The sequence below is a fragment of the Ammospiza caudacuta genome, chromosome 3 (assembly GCF_027887145.1).
Source record: "Ammospiza caudacuta isolate bAmmCau1 chromosome 3, bAmmCau1.pri, whole genome shotgun sequence".
In the NCBI taxonomy this organism is placed as follows: Eukaryota; Metazoa; Chordata; class Aves; order Passeriformes; family Passerellidae; genus Ammospiza; species Ammospiza caudacuta.
This window is the reverse complement of record NC_080595.1, coordinates 25,397,161-25,415,790: the sequence shown is the minus strand read 5'-3', so window position 1 is coordinate 25,415,790 and position 18,630 is coordinate 25,397,161.

The following is an 18,630-nucleotide window of genomic DNA, read 5'->3' as shown; positions in this document are numbered from 1 at the left end:
GATCTAGCAAAGGAGCTCTGTGAACCATTAATGATGATTTTCAACAAATCTTGGTGCCCTGGGGAGGTTCCAGAAGGCTGGAAGAAAGCTTATATAGAGCCAACATTTATAAAGGTTAAATGGGATGACTTGAGTAATTATAGGCCTGTCAACCTGACATCGATCCCAGGCAAAATACTGGAACAGCTGATATGAGACTTGATTAATAAGGAATTAAAGGAAGGTAATATAATTAATGCCTTTCAACATGGGTTTATGGAAAATAGATCTTGTCAAACTGGCTTGATATCATTTTTATGAGATTACAAGCTTGGTTGAGAAAGGTAATGGCACTGATGTAATGTACTTAGATATCTGTAAGGCATTTGACTTGGTACCACCTGACATTTTGGTTAATAAAGGAGAATGCTACAAAATCATTGCAGCAAACATCAAATGCATTAAAAACCAGCTAATTGGTATATCTCAGTATGTAATTGTAAATGGGTATGTCACCAGTGGAATCCTGCAGAGATTGGTTCTGGGTCCAAAGCTATTTAACATTTCTAAACATGTCCTGAAAAAAGAAAAGCAGTCCCTATAGATGATATAGCTTATATAGACTACACTTTCAGACCACACAGACACTAGGAAAATAGACATTATTAGAATGAATGTGTTGCTGAGAAGCTAGATGTTTTGGACAAAATCAAATTTTTTTTGTCTAGAAACAGCAAAAGTTTGCTTTATAGACTTTACTGTAATAGCTATGACTTTTAAAAGTACTTTAAACTCATTACAGGTGGATAATCAGGAGAACAAAACTTCCAGTGCTGTATGGTACCTAAAAGGGTTACAATTGCATGTTCAGAAGGGAATGTCAGGTCTGAGCAGGGTGGGTTTCTACTATTGCTAATATTGGCATTCCCATTATGAATCCATCTCAAGAGGGATGTTAATAAGCTGAGTAGCTGGGAGAATGCCCCAAAGTGCATCTAAGGAACTGCACAAGGTGATTTATTATGAAGAGCTCAAGGAATTATTTTCCTCCAGAAAACAGAAGACTAATGAATTGAGCTGATTCCTGTCCAGAATGATGGGATTTTATTTTGTCCATGCGAATGACAAAAATAGGGTTTAAACTCACTACTTTGTCCCCTTATTCAGTCAGTGCAGAATTTATATATCTCCAGTGAGCAATCAATCCTGGACTGGGATAGCTGCAATGGATTGCCCTTAGGTAGCACCTGTTTCTCTCAATTGGTTACAGAAGGATCCCCCAACACTGGGTGAGACAAGATGCTTCATTTCTGCGTGGTTAACGTTGAGTGAGATAATCCCACACTAATTGCCTCCATGGGGAATGCAATTTTTAAAATGAAGCCTCTTCAGTCTGTTAAATAGCAGGCTCTGAAGGTTCGAAGTTTTATAGGGACAAATTCAGATTAAAAATCAGGTGCACATTTTTCTGTGGGAATGTAATTAACCTTTGGAACAAACTGCCAAGGGTTGTGGCACTTTCTACACCAGTGGAAATTTTAAAATTAAGATGGAATGTTTTTCTGAAAGATTTGCTCTACTTAAAATGCTGGGATTTGGGGAAGTTAAGTGGCCTGCATAGTACAAGAGGTCAGAGAAGATCATTGCTTTTGTCCTTTCTGGACTAATGATATGTGCCTCTATGTCTTGTGGCGCTAGTACACCTTTAAAAAATCTTTCCTTAAGTCTTTCTCCATTCTTAAATTTCCTTCCTGTTAACAGTAATTAGAATTCCTTACCTCGGAGAACAAAGCCATTAAGGACTTTGAGGTGTGTAAATATCCTGGAAATGAAGGATGACTAAAAATTTACGTTATGCTGAAGAAACATAGATTATTAGAAAGAGCTTGAGTAACATGTGCTGCACAAGTGCTAATTGTGTGTCAGTCTTGCTGGAGGTGGGTGCTGACTGGTTACCAATTCTACTGCCAGCTTCCATGTAATTAGGGCACAAGTGTCTTGAAAAAGACACACAATGTTTTCAAAAATATCCCACAAAATGCCCCACAGTTTCCTTTCTGCAATAGACACTGGAGCAAGGCCAGATCCACCCTGCTCTTGGCCTCCACACCCTGATGGTTCATGGTTCAGACTAGCAAGGTCACACTGTTGATGTGGGGTTAAGTGAACAGGAAAGCCATTAAAATTTATGTGATTTTGGCAATGTGCTGTATTTTCCCTGTCTCAATCCTATGATTGTCAGTATAAAAAAAAAAAAAAAAAGAAAAAATTAAAAACCTGTAAATAGAAAGGAAAGGAAAAGAAATAGCAAGGAGAGAAAGAGGGAAGAATTAGAGAAAATTCAGAGAATTCTTTTCTCTGTATTCAGAGAAAATTCTCTTCAGTTTAACATTGGCTTTACATTTAGGTTAAACTCAAAATCCCCATCACCAAGAGATCATGTGCTGGTGGAGATAGCACACTTCAGAGGCATTCAAAGAATGCAAAGAATTGATTGATGCCTAGAGATGGTCACAAAGTTTCCGTACACATTTATTTGGGTGACCAGTTGATTTTTATACTTTATGAAAATTATCTACTCTGGAATTTTCCGTATTTTGTCTTTACATATGTACAAACACACAAGATAAAATTTTTAATTTTAAACTGATAGTTACCAGGTGCCTGTGTTTTAAAAGCCACCATACTGGCTGCTAGAGATTGGATTTCTGATACCCTAATTTTTATTCTTTTATATGGGCCAGGTTTTTGTCTACCTTTCCCAAGATGCACTGACAGGTGTTGAGAACAAATAATTCATTCTCTATCATATAAATATAACATATTTTTATAAATAAAAGGTGTTCTGCAGTTTCTCAGTGGGACTAGTGAATCATGGAGCCAAAGGGCGACCAGGCTGTCAGAGTGGCTAGGAAACACATGAATTACAAGCCCATGAAATACCAGGATTTTTTAAAATCAAAACTCATAGCCTTTGGTTGAAGATTTGGGGGAAAAAATTAAAGATGAACACTAAGGGAAAATGAGAATCTTTGGAAGATAAGGTAAGACAAACTGAAAGCAGGCTGAGCAAATGATATCATGTTGGGTGATTCCTAAAGAAAAATGTTTGAAACCGAACCAATTCAAGGTAGTGTGTGCCTTAAATCCACGGATCCTCAGATCCTCAGGAGTTATGCCTTGATGTGAGGAAAGGATTTTGTTGCCTTCCTTTTCTACATGCTTTGGCAATGCTTTTAAGAAATTCTAAACATGTTGGGAAGTGAAAGCTGTTGGGCTATATGGTCAAATCTCCTCCAGACACCTTTGGATTGATGTGTTTAGTGAACGTCCTGGGCTCTTCTTTCCTTTGCATTAGAGCTGGGGACACTTTGACCCTTGGCTGGAAATGCTGAACACTACGAGTGAGCCCAGTTGGATGTACCATTGTAGCTGAGCATCTTCTAAAAGGAAGATCAGCCATACTTCACCAGGGGGGTTCTCCACATGAAATGCAAGGAAATTGCACCTTGGTGCCTATGACTTTTCCTGCCCCTGTCACTCAGCCAACAGTTGGTCAAATGCTACCTGGAAAATTCAAAAAACCCCAACCCAAGAGTCACAGCCAGGCCTTGCTTCCCAACTTTCACTTTCCATGATGATTTTCTGCCTGAATACATATAAAAGGAAGTAAATGGGAATTCAAATTCTGTGACAACTCATTATAGTTTTTTCTGCTTCAGTAACCTTATTGATTACAGAAAAGACTGATTGAACGTATGCTTCATATTTTTCCCCCCAACACTTTCAATAAATCCCCTTTATGTGCCACAAAAAAATAAATAAATAAGTAAAGTGTGTCTTCCTGACAGCTGGCTGTAGAGTAAACTTAGAGCACCTGCTTTCTTCCCTTTTGTTCATTTTTTACTGCTAAATGAATAACACTTAACACTAAATAAAGAAGGAGGGTGACCATGACTACTGAAAAAAATTCAAAGGCAGCCTGCACGTTGCTTGTAAAGAACTGATTGCAAACATGTAGTGTAGGGCAGATAACAATATTCCTGCACAATAATCTAGCAGTAATTCACACTGTGGTTTAAGTGCCAGATCCTCATGAAAGACACTGAATAATCTAAGGCAACTCTACTCTGTCAGGTGCCACACATTTCTCTGGCAAATTTAACAGATAACGCATTTAAAGGTGCTGGTAGGACAAGCAGTGTCCTTGAAAGCTGGCAGGAGGGGACACGAGCAACTCTGCCTTGTTTTGGCCTCATCTGTAGGAGGGTTTGGGGAAAAAAACCCCAACCTTCTTGAGGTCTTGATTATTTTGTTTGTAAATAACCATCTGCTTCTTTCTGATCAAGAGCCAGCATAGTAAGGTATGACCCCAGGGAAAGCTGTGATTGATACTCCGCCACCTCTGTTAGCAGGGGTGCCGCACAAAAGATAGCGCGAGGCCCACCAGTGGCCCGTGATGAAAAAGAATACACTTTCTTTAAAAATGTAAATGATCCGCTATTATAAAGGGATGCAGGTGGCATAGGGGAAAAGCCCAGCCATCAAACACCTCATTTCTGTCATACCTACCTACCCTCCCCTCTCCCACTCGTTTGTCAGTCCAGCTGCTGATCCTGCTCTGGAGAGAGCGGCTTCCCCGGCACGGCATCACCCCCGGGTTGTGCCGTCTGCCCCGAGCCACGTCTTTGTCACTGGCTCACCACTGACTCACAGTGTGACCTTGGGCAAGTCCCCTAAGCTCTCTGTGCGTCAGTTTATCTACTGGTGAACTAGATATAATACTTTTACTGGGGATTATGGCAATTAAATGCTGTTTGTAAAGCGCGCCGAGATCCTCCATGCTCCAGAAATGAATATTCTGGCTATGAGGATCAGAATATTCTGCTGTGCAGATCTATCACAGCCTGCCAGTGAGAGTTGCTAAGTTCCTGTGCTGTCTTCCTTGTTTCCAAGGATTTTGAGGACCTGTCCTGGGAAGTGGGAGTGCTAAGGAGATCAAGAGTTTTTTGCTGAGCGAAATGGTTAGGTATGCTGTTGTACTGTCACTTGTGGCAGTCCTTGTGTATTCTGTGTTAAAAAAAAAAATCAGCTGCTTCTAAGTTTTTTTATCTATTCAACATTTGAAAAATCAGCTGCTGAGAATTGTTTTTGGCTAGTCAGTGTTTGCATCCTTCCCTACAACCCAGTATTAACACTGGTAAAGAGTGAATTTTACCAGGCAGAAACTGGTGGGAAAACTGTTCAATGAGTTTAAGAAAAAAAAAAACAGGGAGTGGGGGGAAATAGGTTATAGAACCCTCTGGTGTCTGGCAGATTTTTTCACTTAGGTATTTCAGCCTAATATGCTTTTAGTGGAAAGATTCCAAAATATACAACCAGGAAAAAAAAAAAAAAAGGTGGGGGGGGTGTCCCAGGCAAAATAACTAGAGGTAAATTCAGTGTTTTTCCACTCCAGCGAGCACAACCTTTGCTTTTATTCTGGTGCAAACAGCTGCAGGTGCCTCAAGTCAGGCAGTTCTATCTATCTGCAATGTCATCCATGTTTACTTGCAGCACTGGACTTTCGATTCTGTCAGGGTGCCAATCCAACGGGCCGCCAGGCACTGCAGCTGACAGTCAAATCTGTAATGCTGAATCCTTCTTCTGGAAAAAAGGGCTAAAGAGGTTAATACACTCAAGTAAGGATAAACACACCAGCTGTTATAGTTTCTAATATTTAATGTCATTATCAAATAACATAACTCCTAAGAAATAAAAAATATGCAGCCTCCAAATCACTCGTCTTTGTTAGGATTAATAAATTATCCAAAAACCTACACTATAAAATAATAATAGAGAGCCTACAATTAAATTCATATTTGCTCTTCTGCTCTGCTGATGTTGCTCTGTGTTGATACAATTACCTTTTGCTGTTTTATCAATAGTAATGTCATGGACCACACAGTGTCCATAGAATAGATCATTGGAATATAGAAATCAGGGATGGATTATTGGAATATATAAAAATATTATGTAACTTTTTTTTATTTCAAGGTACTTGTAGAAATATTTTCTGTGATTTACTGAATGTTATCATTCAAAAATTTCCTTACCGTTAGTCTTTCTCTTTTACAAAAATCTGCTTAGGATCATAAGAATAATGAGTCTTGCAAGAACGAGAGTGCTTTTGTGTGTGTTTTTGTGTGAAATCTCAGAGGGTGGCCCCCAACACATTACTGGGACTAAATATTTTTAGAGTCAGGAAGTGAATCTGTGTTTTCCTCCTGTCATTATAATTTCAGCTTCTAGTGCTTTTTGTCAGCGTGGAATAAACAGGAGCTAACTTGAACGTGTTCAGAAAGGTTGAGGCATACACACAAACACACAATGGAAGAGGCTTCACAGCCCGCAAAACAGCCTGCAGTGGGCTCAGCTTCTAGTTTATGGTCTATGTTACAGCAAGACACACTCACTGCCTTGCACTTGGGCTATGTAATTGCAATTGGTCTGTGACCAATTCCATAAATATCCCTGAATTTTAGGATTTATTAGCCAGCCCTTTGAAATTGCATCAGACTGAACTTGCCAATGTATTTCCGCTTTCTTTTTGGTTTTAAAAGATTTCTCTGGTTGCTGCTTTAACTGTGGGCAGCGGCACAGGGTTGGTGGGGATTTTGGGGTCTGGCTTTGTTGGTAAAGGCAGTGCTGCTGCTTGACCTGGGATCCTGCTCCCACCTGACACTTTGAGGCACAGAAGGAGACATTTAGCCTTGATTTGTGACTTATCCAAATCGATCTGAAGTGCAAGTAGTGGGGTTCTTTTGCTAGCCATGCAGGCGTATTTATTTCTTGCATTGTACATCTTACCAAAACAGAGAACAGAAGTTTTTCTTCCCACCAGTATAGTACCAGGTGTAAGGTAGAGCTGTATAAATCATAGCATGAGAAAACAGTCATTTTGAAATTATTCCTCTCCCTGCAACACTCCCTGTTAAACCATGAGATTTTAAATTTTGTTTTTAAGCTTTTTTTTTTTTTTCTTCACCAGTAAATGCTCTCCAGAAAAAAAAAAAAAAAAAAAAAAAAAGAAAAAAGAAAAAAAGAAAGAAAAATCTCTTCTAGGGGAAGCAAACTGGAATTTCTTGGGGCGTGCCAGCTGCCTGGCAAAAAGGGAGAGCGGCGGGAGCCTCATCGGCAGGCTGCTGCAGGCTGGCCACCCCATGCCTGCCTCTCCTCCTCCTCCTCCTCCTCCTCCTCCTCCTTGTCGTCGCCTTCCCCCTAGCCTGGCTGCTGGGGAGGCAGCTGGGCTGCAGGGCCGGCAGAGCGCCAGGGCACTCAACCTCCCCTCCTCCCTCTTCCAGACCTGCTGCATCTCCCCAGCTGCCTGCCTGGAAGACTATTGTCAATTTTGTTCTCTCCCTGCAGACGACAACAAAATCGACAGGAGCCTTCCAGCCAAGCAGCCACGGAGCCATCAGTTTGATTTTTCCTAATAGCAAATCAGAAATTTCTGGCAAAATTGAAATTTTCCCATAAAAGAAATCCCAATTTTATAAAAGGCATGTTTTTCCCCCAGAAAGTCATTCCAACAGAACATTCCCAGCTGCCGTAGTTTGAGAGACCTTTGAATTAAAGTCTATAGAAAAAAGCTGCTCGTGTGCTTGGTTGTGAAATAAGGGTGGGTGAACAGTCAAATACAAAAAGGAACTGCCTGGGAACCAATGTGCGGGGTCCCATCATCCAGGGATCAGGCCTGGGGTATTTACCTGACCTTAAAGGAGCTATGAGGGGTGGTATCTTTCCTATAAAGTACTAGAGATTATAATTAAGACTTACATAGCAAGGTTATGTCTCCTCTGAATAATTTACACGGGCCTGAACTCTAGTGAGAATAATTCCCAGCTCGCAATTACGACCAAACTGGTTCAGAAAAGTATTCCAGCTTTTGTGGTCTCATTGGAACAGAAACCTTTTCTGCAGTGGCATATTAGACACTGTGAGAGAGAATGGAAAAAAAAAAAAAATTCACTCAGAGTTATGCTACAATGTCAGCTTTGTTTCATCTGCCTGCTGTTGGGGGCAATTTTCTCAGTGGTAAACAGGCCAGTGGTCCTGCCTGTGGCATCCATATCTATGGATTTTGGGGCAGAGTTGCCCTGATGCCAGTGATGCTGGGGAGTCCTAGTGCATGACCTGAGCACAGCTTTCACAGGGCTGTGAGATGAGAAGCTGCAGGCAGTCAGGACCCATTGTCCTGAGCAGGTTTCTCTCTGTGACATCTTCAACTCTGTGCTGAAGACATTGCCCTTCCTTCCAGCTGCAGGACTGTAGATTGCACTAGAAAATGCCTGCACTTTTGTGGTTTTCCCTTAGCAGAGGTGCCAAATGCCAGCTCTGGGTTTCCAGAGGAGTGGGGACAATCCCTGTTGTTAGCACCTGAGTGGGGCAGTAGAGGCAATTTGGAAAACCTTTCCTTGTGGTATGACCCTCCCTTTCCCCAGTGCCCTGGCAGCAGCAGAGAGGAGCCGCCAGCTCAGTCTGCACTGGGGCAAGCCTCCCGCTGAAGGCACCTGGAGCTTCAGCTGAGTGAGGGCTGCAAGGGGGGCAGGTGTAGCTGCCTCTGTGCTCCTGAGCTGTGCCAGGCCTTGTGCAGCCTCTCTGCAGCCACAGGTGGCTTTCTGCCCAATGGGAGCAGCTCTTCACAGAACAGCACAGCAGCCTTTTACACGCTCTGGAAATGTTCTGTGAGTAAAGCACCGTTAAGTAATCAAAAAGCAGCACAAAAGAACTTCTGTCAGATGTTTGGGTGTAAATAAAAATGGTCAAACGCAGAGCAAATCCATGGAGATGTGGTGAGGTGAAGGCCTCCCTGTGTGGTTCCTGGTGGGCAGAGCACCTTGCCAGGGGATCCTTGCAGGATCCACACCCCGTAGGGGCTGCACATTGCCCCTCCTGTGGTATGGATTATACTTCTCCAGGGATGCCTGCAATACAGAGGCACAGCGGGGTGAGTAAAAGGATGGAGTGGCAGCTTTCTGTCTGAATGCACCAGCCTTCACAGACAGAAACCAACCCCTTTATTTGCATGTAAATATTTGCAATTAATTCTTGATAGTTTTGTTTTCGAGTGTTCATTAAAACTTCTCTCCCCTATATTTTATTCATATAGATCAGTCTTTGGCCAACATCTTTCATAAAGTGCTGAAATTTGCCCTTGAGGCATCAGATGGAGTAGTCAGATTGTCAAATAAGTCTCCTAATTGAAGTTAACACTGGCACAATATTTGTCTTTTGAAAATAAACATTGCCAGCAAAGTTGCAGGTCCACCACTCTGTATGTGCTGTGGCAGTGTGGGAGAGCCATGGAGCATAGAGCAGAAAAGGGGGAATTTGAGATGAGAAATAGCTCAGAAATGGGTATGTTAGCATATTGTTTCAGTGAAATACCAAACATGCTGCATTTATTAAAACAAATCCAGCAAAAGCTGCTTTTTGTGTTGAAGCTCCTTTTGTGTATCAGGTGTAAGGAATAAATAAATATTCTCTTTACGCAATGTATTTGTATTTTTATGTCTTAAAGGGTCAGAAGCAGACATGGGAAATCAATAGTTCTCCTTGTGTTGTGAGAAATTAATCAGTAACTTTGGAGACACTCTGTGTTTAAGAAAACAAACTGAAAGAACATCACATGGCTTTTAAAGACGTCCTCATGTGACATTCCCAGTGGGTTTGAGGCACTAAAGGACTGAGTATTTTCCAGTGCAATGCTCACAAGAAAACTGGAGCCAGAACACAGGGCATCGTTTGATGATGCCCACTTCAAGATGAGTTGGGAAGTGAGTGTTACTGCCTTTGTAAGAAGCCTGATAATGTATTATTCTGGTTAACTCTGAAGGAAGTCATAGACCTGGGTTCTGCCTCTCCCCCTGAGTGCTGATTTACCTCTCACTGCAAATCTGGCATCTGGCTTTAGCACAGTGCTCAAATGACTGTTCTCCCAAAGCACATATTTGGCTTGAATGGAAGTGGGGTCCGTGCTTCAGGGTGTGCTGGGACTTCTGTGTGCAGTGCCAGTGACCAGATAGGACCATTCCAGGTACCAGGTGACATGCAGAAATAACAGAATGTGGGTCCTAATGAAGCCTCTAAAGCCTGGGTTTCTCTTCTTCCTATTCACACATTTTATAATAAAGATACTGGTTTTATTTGCTGTTTGCCATAATTTTGAATAAGAATCTTCTGTGAATGGTTCTTCATGAATGCAGAACCCGTGCTCCATAATGTTAATGTACACCACCTGATCCTATCTCTGCTCTCTAGCTATTTGTGTGTATGTAGCAAATCCAGAAGTGATAACTGGCAGGTTTTGGAATTCATGGTCAGTGACAATTCAAATACCTGGACTGAAAATTCCTCTTCATCAACAGCAAGAGGGCTTTTAGATACACTGAGCAGTCAGCGATCATTCAGCTGACTCCTGCTTAAGTGTCTGCCCTGTCTGGGAAGCTCCTTGGGTGCTCTGTCTGCATCCTCACTGCTAGACAATCCCATTCATAACGTAAGCAAATCCCAAGAGTGAAGCGAAACAACTTCATTTGAAATGACTGTGAGCAATGTCTGTAGCCACTGCTGGTGCTGGGGTGTCCTTGCTGCCCCTCCTGCTGCCCGGTGAGTGCAGCTGCTCCGTGCTGCATGCCCTGCTGCTTCCAGCCCAGCCCAGTGCAGGGCTGCCCCAAAGATGCTGATAACCCTTCACCAAGAAGGGCCTGAAAGGGCTCCAGAGTGGAACTGCAGCAAGGGGAGAAGAAGGATGATGTAAAACTGTGTGTGTCCCTTGGTGTCCCCAGGAAAAAAGCTCTGGAGAAACGAGTGCTCTTACACAGAGCGCTCGCAGTGAGGTTGAGCGGCTCTGAGCCACGGGATCCAGTCTGGGAGCTGCAGTGTAAAGCACTAATACCCTAATGGGGCTCCCACTGATCAAACAAAGCCTGCTGACTTTGAGACTGGCAGAATGAGGCTTTTGTATCAAGGTAATACAACACAGGAATTGCTTGATGGGAAGTAAAGACTCACTGATAGCATGGGAGCAATTGCTGATCCTACTTCCATTAACTTTATTGGGAGCAGCCCCAAAATGTTTAAGTGGAGATTGGCATATCACATATATATAATCTAAAGTATCTCAGGATTTATGTAGTGATACCAGCCCAGAGACAGACAGATGAAATATTACTGCTACTACATTTAATTTATAATCTTCATCTCACTAGACCTGTACCTACCTACTTATATGGACCCCATTACCAAAGTAGCTGAGCAGCTGCCAATTATTTAGAAATATAAATAAAACAGCAGAGATTATTTTGCTCTCTGCCTCCCTACTTCTCATGTAAGATTTCCTGTAAGATTTGCCCTTGGTTTGTTTAAGGTCTTGTGCATGACTGAATGGCACTGGGAATCTCCATGTTTGTTTTAAACCTTTTGAGAAGAACAGGTCTGCCAAAAAGAAATTAATGTTTATTTCTGAATATGTTGAGAACAATGACTATCAGAAAGCATAAAAGCAAATAATGAAGTCTAGCTTCAGGAGCTGTGAGAATTTCATTGCACAAGCTCACAAACTTTCCCTGTTGGTTCACAGTCCAGATTGTTCTTGTCAAATGTCATGGGAGGTCATGTTGGTGGAAGGAGATGTGATATCTCAGGAAGCAAAGTCCAATACCCTGAATGGCTTTGACTGTCAAGACAGAAGCACTGGACAAACCAAAGGAATTTGTGCCTCTGTGCAAATGGATTGATATGTTTAGAAGTTTCCAGAGTCATGGCTTCATTCCTAGATGTGACAAACAGCCATGGCAAGACTTCAAAGGAAACAACGCTCTGATGTCCAACCTATGTCTCGTAGGCTGCATGCTTTTGGCTGGTCAGTCACAGGCAGAAAATTGATTGCCAAGAGCTGAGTAAAGATGTGCACTTGCCCTCTCCGTATCAACAGCCCTGCAGCTGGCAGCAGGAAGCACTGCAGCTCCCAGCGCTTCAGAGAGCTGCTCTCAGAAGATGGGCTGCTGGTTGGGGCTGCTCTGAGACACACAGGACCAAAGCTGGCACCCCTTTGGGATACACACTCAGCCTAGTTCTCACTGTGTCCTGTTCCCATCACATGGCAATCCGGGGCTGCATCTTGTGAGGGCTCAATATGGAGCGCCAGTTGCTCTGAGAGTGGTCCAAAAGAAGGAGCATGAGATATTTCAAGATGTTTCCTCCACACCAGGACAGGACTGTATTTTCTCATTCCTATTTTTGGCTGCTGCTTGAGGTCATGAATCTCCACCAATGGATAAAAAGATAGTCATGGACTCTTTTCATAATTGTTTCTGGATATATCCTTCCTCAATCTTATTCTGCACAAAACTTATTGAATAGCTCATTTAAGGAGAAAACACTTGAAAAGTATATTAGCAAACTCTTTCAGTGGGGTAAAACCATCCACATGGAAAATTCAAGTTTTCAAGAGAGCCATTAAGTGTGATTAAACCTTTAAAAAGGGAGAACAATGAATGCAGCCTTGTATTTAGCAATTTCATATCTTTAATTGTACAAAGATTTTCTTTAAAAGCACAAGGCTGAAAGGAAGCTGAATGTTACAGTATTTACTGAAGGAAAGCAATGAGAGAAGGCCTGCTCAGTAGCTAATGGAGTGAAGCCCAGAAATAATGACAAAAAAGCGGTAACGACCGCTCTCCAACACAACATATATAAAAGAGGAAGCCATAAAAAGGCAACAATTCTTGACTTAGCTTTGAGTTTCACAATGACAGTGATTACAGATAGCAAGTGGAAGAGCGTATAAGCCATGATGAAATCTGGTTGGCTGCGCAATTGAGATTCAAGTGAAAGAAAGCAACAGGGACATTGAATTTCTGCAGCACAAATTTTGGATGGGGTATGAGAAATGGAAAGAAAGGAAGAAAGAGCAAGGCTATCAAAAAGTTCAGCAGAAAATGAATATATTCTCGTCCATTCCATCTAATAATAAACACAGTAGGGGCCAGATCCTCAGCTGATGATGCCAGTGTTTGAGCAAGTTTGCTGTTCTGCAGATGTGGCTGTCACACTGTACACACATCCCAGCACACTGTAGCCTGTGCCACCTTGCAGCAGCTTCACAAGCAGACAAAATTTCACTATCACAAACTTGAATAAAAATAAAAAAGGAGAGGAGGGATAAAATCAAGCTGATAAAAGCAAACAATAGTTATATTTATGGTACATTTAATGCTTAGCGTTACTTTAAAAAGAAAGTATTTTGCTACATTAATGACATGTGCTAATTACCAACTTTATTTTTCCTGATCAATATTTTTAAAAAGCAGTATTAACATCTGAGCTGCAAGCCATGTGTGCATGACTTTCTTCATGTATGTAATACCAAGATTATATATGCATGAACTTTTCTGTGACAGGCTTATGTTATCTCAGTTACAGCCTTAATTGCTAGTGAGCAGCCAGCGGTTTTCCTAAAGCTTTCCCTCTGCCTATCTGTGAACAGCCTAAAGTGCAACTTTTATTCACTTGTGTATTCAGAAGAGTTCTTTATTCTTGTGATTCTAGAGAAATTAAAAAATATAACAAATCTTAACCAGCCCTGAAACTTAAATGTACAGAGTCCAGAAGACAGATTAATCCCAAATATACTGAAATTGCAAGTGGATAACCAGCAGCAGGAAAGCCCCACCCCAGTGTTGGTGGTCCCAGGCAGGGGGAGTATCATAGAGCACAGGACAAACCCAGCAAATTCACAGGGAAAAGGCTGACTGAGGTTTGGTGCTGTCACATAGAAATTTTGAGCAGAATCATATCAGCCCTCTGAGGAGTTTGCACAAGTTTCTTGCAGTTACACAGGCTAACATGAGCTGTAAACTTATTATTTAAAATCATGGATACTTGCATGAGCAGTGACATAATGAGTCAGGGAGGAAAGGAGGGATAATGTGCAGGTGGCAGCACATTGCAAGCAGAAAGATGATGAAAATAAATATGATTTCAAAGCCTGTAAAAGCTAGCAAGAGTGTGGGACACATGTATGAGAAACTAAAAAGTCTGATGCCTACCATGGAAGCAGTGGCTTGCTGATGGTGGCCACAAGGGGATACATCTCATGGAGGTGATCAAAATAAAGAATCAGATGAAAACGCTGTTCCAGAGCAGCCAAAACTGTCTGCAATTGCATTCTCATTCACAGAATAGTTTCAGAACACTTTGATACTGAATCTGAGCAGTGGCTTGTGAGCCTGATAACCTGTGGGTAGATTTGTTGGCTTAACATGTTACTTCCCTCTCTGCAAAAGCATGGCTCACATTTGTCATGAGAGCACCAGGACTGTAGCAGTAGTGCAAATCCTCTTTGCACTAGTGAAGCAGTGGAACACATGTACCCCACTGACCAGCCTGGGTTATCCTAGTGAACATGCACTTCTTCTTTGGTGTTTCCTTTGCTTTTATGTTATAACAGATAAACAGATATGGTCCTGGAAAAATTGTCTGGTTTCTTTAACTTTTGGTATTGAATTAGAGCAGGTGCCTGAAGCTGGAGGCTCCTTGCTTTTAGAAACAGCCCTGCCACTGAGACATATTTAGTAAGTGATTTTAACAAATCAGAATAGTCCATCATGGCCCAGAACCTCCAGGTTTAGCTAATAATTTTGGAGCACTTGGTGATAGTTCAGTCTGGGATTGAGGACTCCTGGTAGCCCTGAAAACAACATTTAGATTTGAGACATAATTGTTGTTAGAGGCACTGAAAAGAATTGTTATTAGAGGCACTGATATTTCCTCTAGTCCCACTACCTCTGGAAAATTTTGGCTGGAGACGTCATCACAAACCTGCATGACAAATGAAGAAGGGTGTAACGCCTGTAATTTAGATTTTCCAGTCTGTCATCAGTGAAGACATGAAAATCACTGGATAGAAAAGGGGTTTTGAGTGGGAAAGATGAATAGAAGTGCTCCCTATAGACAATATACACTGAGGTTTTGTTAATAAAGAAACAGCGCAAATACAGTGTCTAAAATAAAAGCAAACTAAATTTCTTTGTGCCATAGCCCTTAGCCTGTAATAATGGGCACTTAAGCGAGACTATATTGTGTGATCATAATAAAAAAATACATCCTTATATAAACAAAATTACTAATTGATTTGTATAGGCTACATCCCTGACACTCCCAGGACTGTGGCATTTTTTTCCAATGAAACCCTTAGGCAACTCCTCTTTATGGATAAGGCAGGAGCATCTGGATGCACAATAGTTCCTGCATTAGCGAAGTTGCTGGGCACAGAGTCTGTTTGCATCGACTAACTGGTGGTGACCAGAAGCCATTATTTCCAAGGGCTACAATGGCCACCAGGATCATTACACTCACAATACTGAAGAATGCAAATGCATTAGCTCATGACCTCCCAGGAAATGGGATGTGGCACTGCTGTTCCAAAAGTTCTGAAACTGGTTTGCGAAGTACTTATGTCTACTTGCTCATAGAAAATGACTCCCGTCACTTGTTCTGTTTTGACCTCTGAGGAGAATGAATGGACTCACATACATGATCTTTAAAAACATGTCCACATCAAGAGCAGGAGGGCTCAGAGTGAGCAGGTTGGGGAGGCCTAACAGAAATGAGCTATTGTGAGTGGGGAGTGAAATAACAGCGTGGTCACGTGGGGGAATAGCAAACAAGCCTGCAAAGCTGTTGGAGAGATTTTTTTGGTTCCCAGAGGGTTAAGAATGGTTAAACAAAGGTGGTTTTGAAAGTGTATCACAAGGCCTTCACTACCCCCCAATCTGGGGTCCATCAAACCTTGTCCTTGTGCAGGCCAGGGCTATTTGGCACCTTCCAGGGAAGGTGCATTTGCTTAAACTAAGCCCGAATTCCACCCAGCACTACAAGTAAGAGAGATGTGCTACTGGAAAAACACAATGAGAAGCACACACAGGGGCTGACAGGATAAGAAATTATCCTGGATGGATGAGCCCACCAAGATCACAAATGATAATTGTGTTCTGTTTCCTTAGTTGCACTACCCCACTGTGTGAGTGATACATTTTGGTGATCATGACCAAAACTTTGATCCAACTGATGTTTGCTTCATTTTTTAACTGTTGTTTTTCTCCTCATTATCTTATTGTGATGAAATGGTAAAACTGTCTCTACACCTTAACTGTGCATTTCTTATATTGACAAGCTGGTAAACAAATTTGACCTTTAGTGGGTTTTATTAGGGTCACTGAAGCCCTCAGTTTCCTGGCTTTGCTTTGTAATGCTTGTTTTTGCCTTTCTTTTGCTCTCCCTCTCATATGTACAAACATATACACATGTCCGTGTGCACCTGCTTCCATATTTGCTTTCATATGATTCCTTTTCCTGGAACCTTTTTCCAAACAAGTCCTAAAGGCCCCAACAAAATGCTGTTTCAAAATTATTGCTGTTGTTGTGTGCCTGTTAGCTAGGAGGTCAAAAATACTCAACAAGTTGTTGCTGTTTAGAAAAATGCATCCAAAATTTGAGCTTTGTTTTTCATTGGTGATTTGTAGTCTCTGATTTCTCACTGACCCCTGTTCAAAGTGTGTGTTGGGCTGCCTGTTGAATATTCTGGGATGACCAACATGGCAATGCAGGAAGTTTCTATCTGTGTCCTGCTCTTCTTTATGTTTGGGAGAAGGACAAACTGTGGCAGGTGGACACCTGGTATAGCTCATGCTGCTGGGCAGACTCAGGGGGCCAGGACGAAATTGCACTAACACTTTTTCTGTAAGCAAGTGTCAGAAAAGTGAGTGCAAAAGAAAAGGATGTGAGCTAGATCATGTCGAAGGTGTTTAAAAATCCCAATTAAAATTTAGAGAAGTGCAAATGTCCCTGAACTGAGTCACACTTTCTTAAACTGCCTGCTGGAGCAGCAGCGATGGGAACTGTTGGAAATGCCTTTAGAGGAATGCAGAAATGAGCGTGTCCACAGTGATACAGGGATTTAAAAATACACCCAATCCTATGAGACCCTCTGTTAGAGTATTTCCAAACTGCAGATAACACAAGCTGCATGAGCAATCTGCAGGAATGAGGCTCCTTCATCAGGAGCAACCCAGTCCCACACTCAGGTACACCAGCACCAGGCATGGCTGGTTTCAGGGTTGTGCTGTTTCCCTGCAGCTCAGAAGTACAACTGGTCAGTGTGGTTTTGCCTTGGGAAGGTACTACCAGAAAGCTTTAAGAGGGGAAACAAGCTTCTGGAAGACTATTGACATCACGTTACTGAAATGTTCTAATGAGAATTTTAACCATTTCTTTTCATCTGTATTTCTGCACAGGAAAGGATGAGAATATTGGGCGAAAATAATAATTGTGCAAATCAGAAATTAGTGGTAATACTGACTTTGCAAAAGGAAAATATTTTCCCCATCTTTAAACTTCTTTCCTCACCCCATTGAAGCTGGATGCATACAGAAGAATTTTGTTGGACCCAGACTCTTGACTCTGTGATATCAGGTCAGCCTGTTGCTCAGCCTTGTGCACTAAACTTGAATGGAAAGATGCTGGAAACCCCAAAAAAAAAGAATCACACTTGCAAGCACAGTGATAATAATTTTTCCCCCCACATATTTAATGTTACTTCCTGATACAAAGGGTATCTGTGTTCACTTTGCTTAAAACAACAGGAATACTTTATTTGTGTTTCACCCAGTTTTACTTTGTTTTTTTAGGGACAAAGATGGGGTTTCTACCACATTTGTGAGAACTTTTAATTCCCACCAGAGTTCTGCCAAAATGGTCAAAGTGTGGCCATCAACCGAGTTGTCATTTCCATGACTGTGCTGTGTGACCAGTGTGGCTCATCAGTGGTGCCTGTGAGAGCTGTGGGGAGAGAAATGCCTGAGAAAAAAAAATAATTTCCAAGGTGTTTTCAAGAGAAATATGAGGGGCAGGTAGGACTTGACATGAGGAAGGATGGGAAGGTCAGATTGGGGGGCATCTGTGGCATTCAGGCAGGGCCTTTTTGTCATCATTGGGTTTGGGGGCATTTTTTACACCTTTATGGAGGCATAAAGCAGTGTGTGGATGGATGGTAGTGAATGTAAGGTCCTTGAAAACAAAATAAGCAAATACTTGGCCAAGACACTGTGGGTACAATTGCTTATCCAATCCAATGGAGATGGGTTTCACAAGGGCCTCCTGTTGTCCTAAAACATCTCATTCTCCTTGTTAAAAGGCATTTAAAAGCACAAAATACTTTTATTAAAAATGCTTTTCAGGGCTATATGATGCTAAAAGCACTTTCTATAGCTTACATTGCTATTTAGGAGAGCATGTTATTTCTTTTTAATTTGTTCACTCATTCCTGAATAACTTTTCATAGGACTCCAGACACTGCAGTGTGACAGCTAAACCAAGGAGCATCGGATGCGATGGAATTGCTCTACAAGCAACCTTGCCAAAGGCCCTTTTGCTGCACAAAGCTGGCTCTATCTTTGTATATTGAGGGAGCTAAATCAATGTTAAATGCTTGGCTCTTTTCACAGGACAATGACCAGGACCTAAGCTGCGTCCTTCCCTTTTGATTGACACTTGAAACGTTGAGTTGGAATCAGCCAGAGGCACTGCTACAAGCTTGAAGCCTCTGCT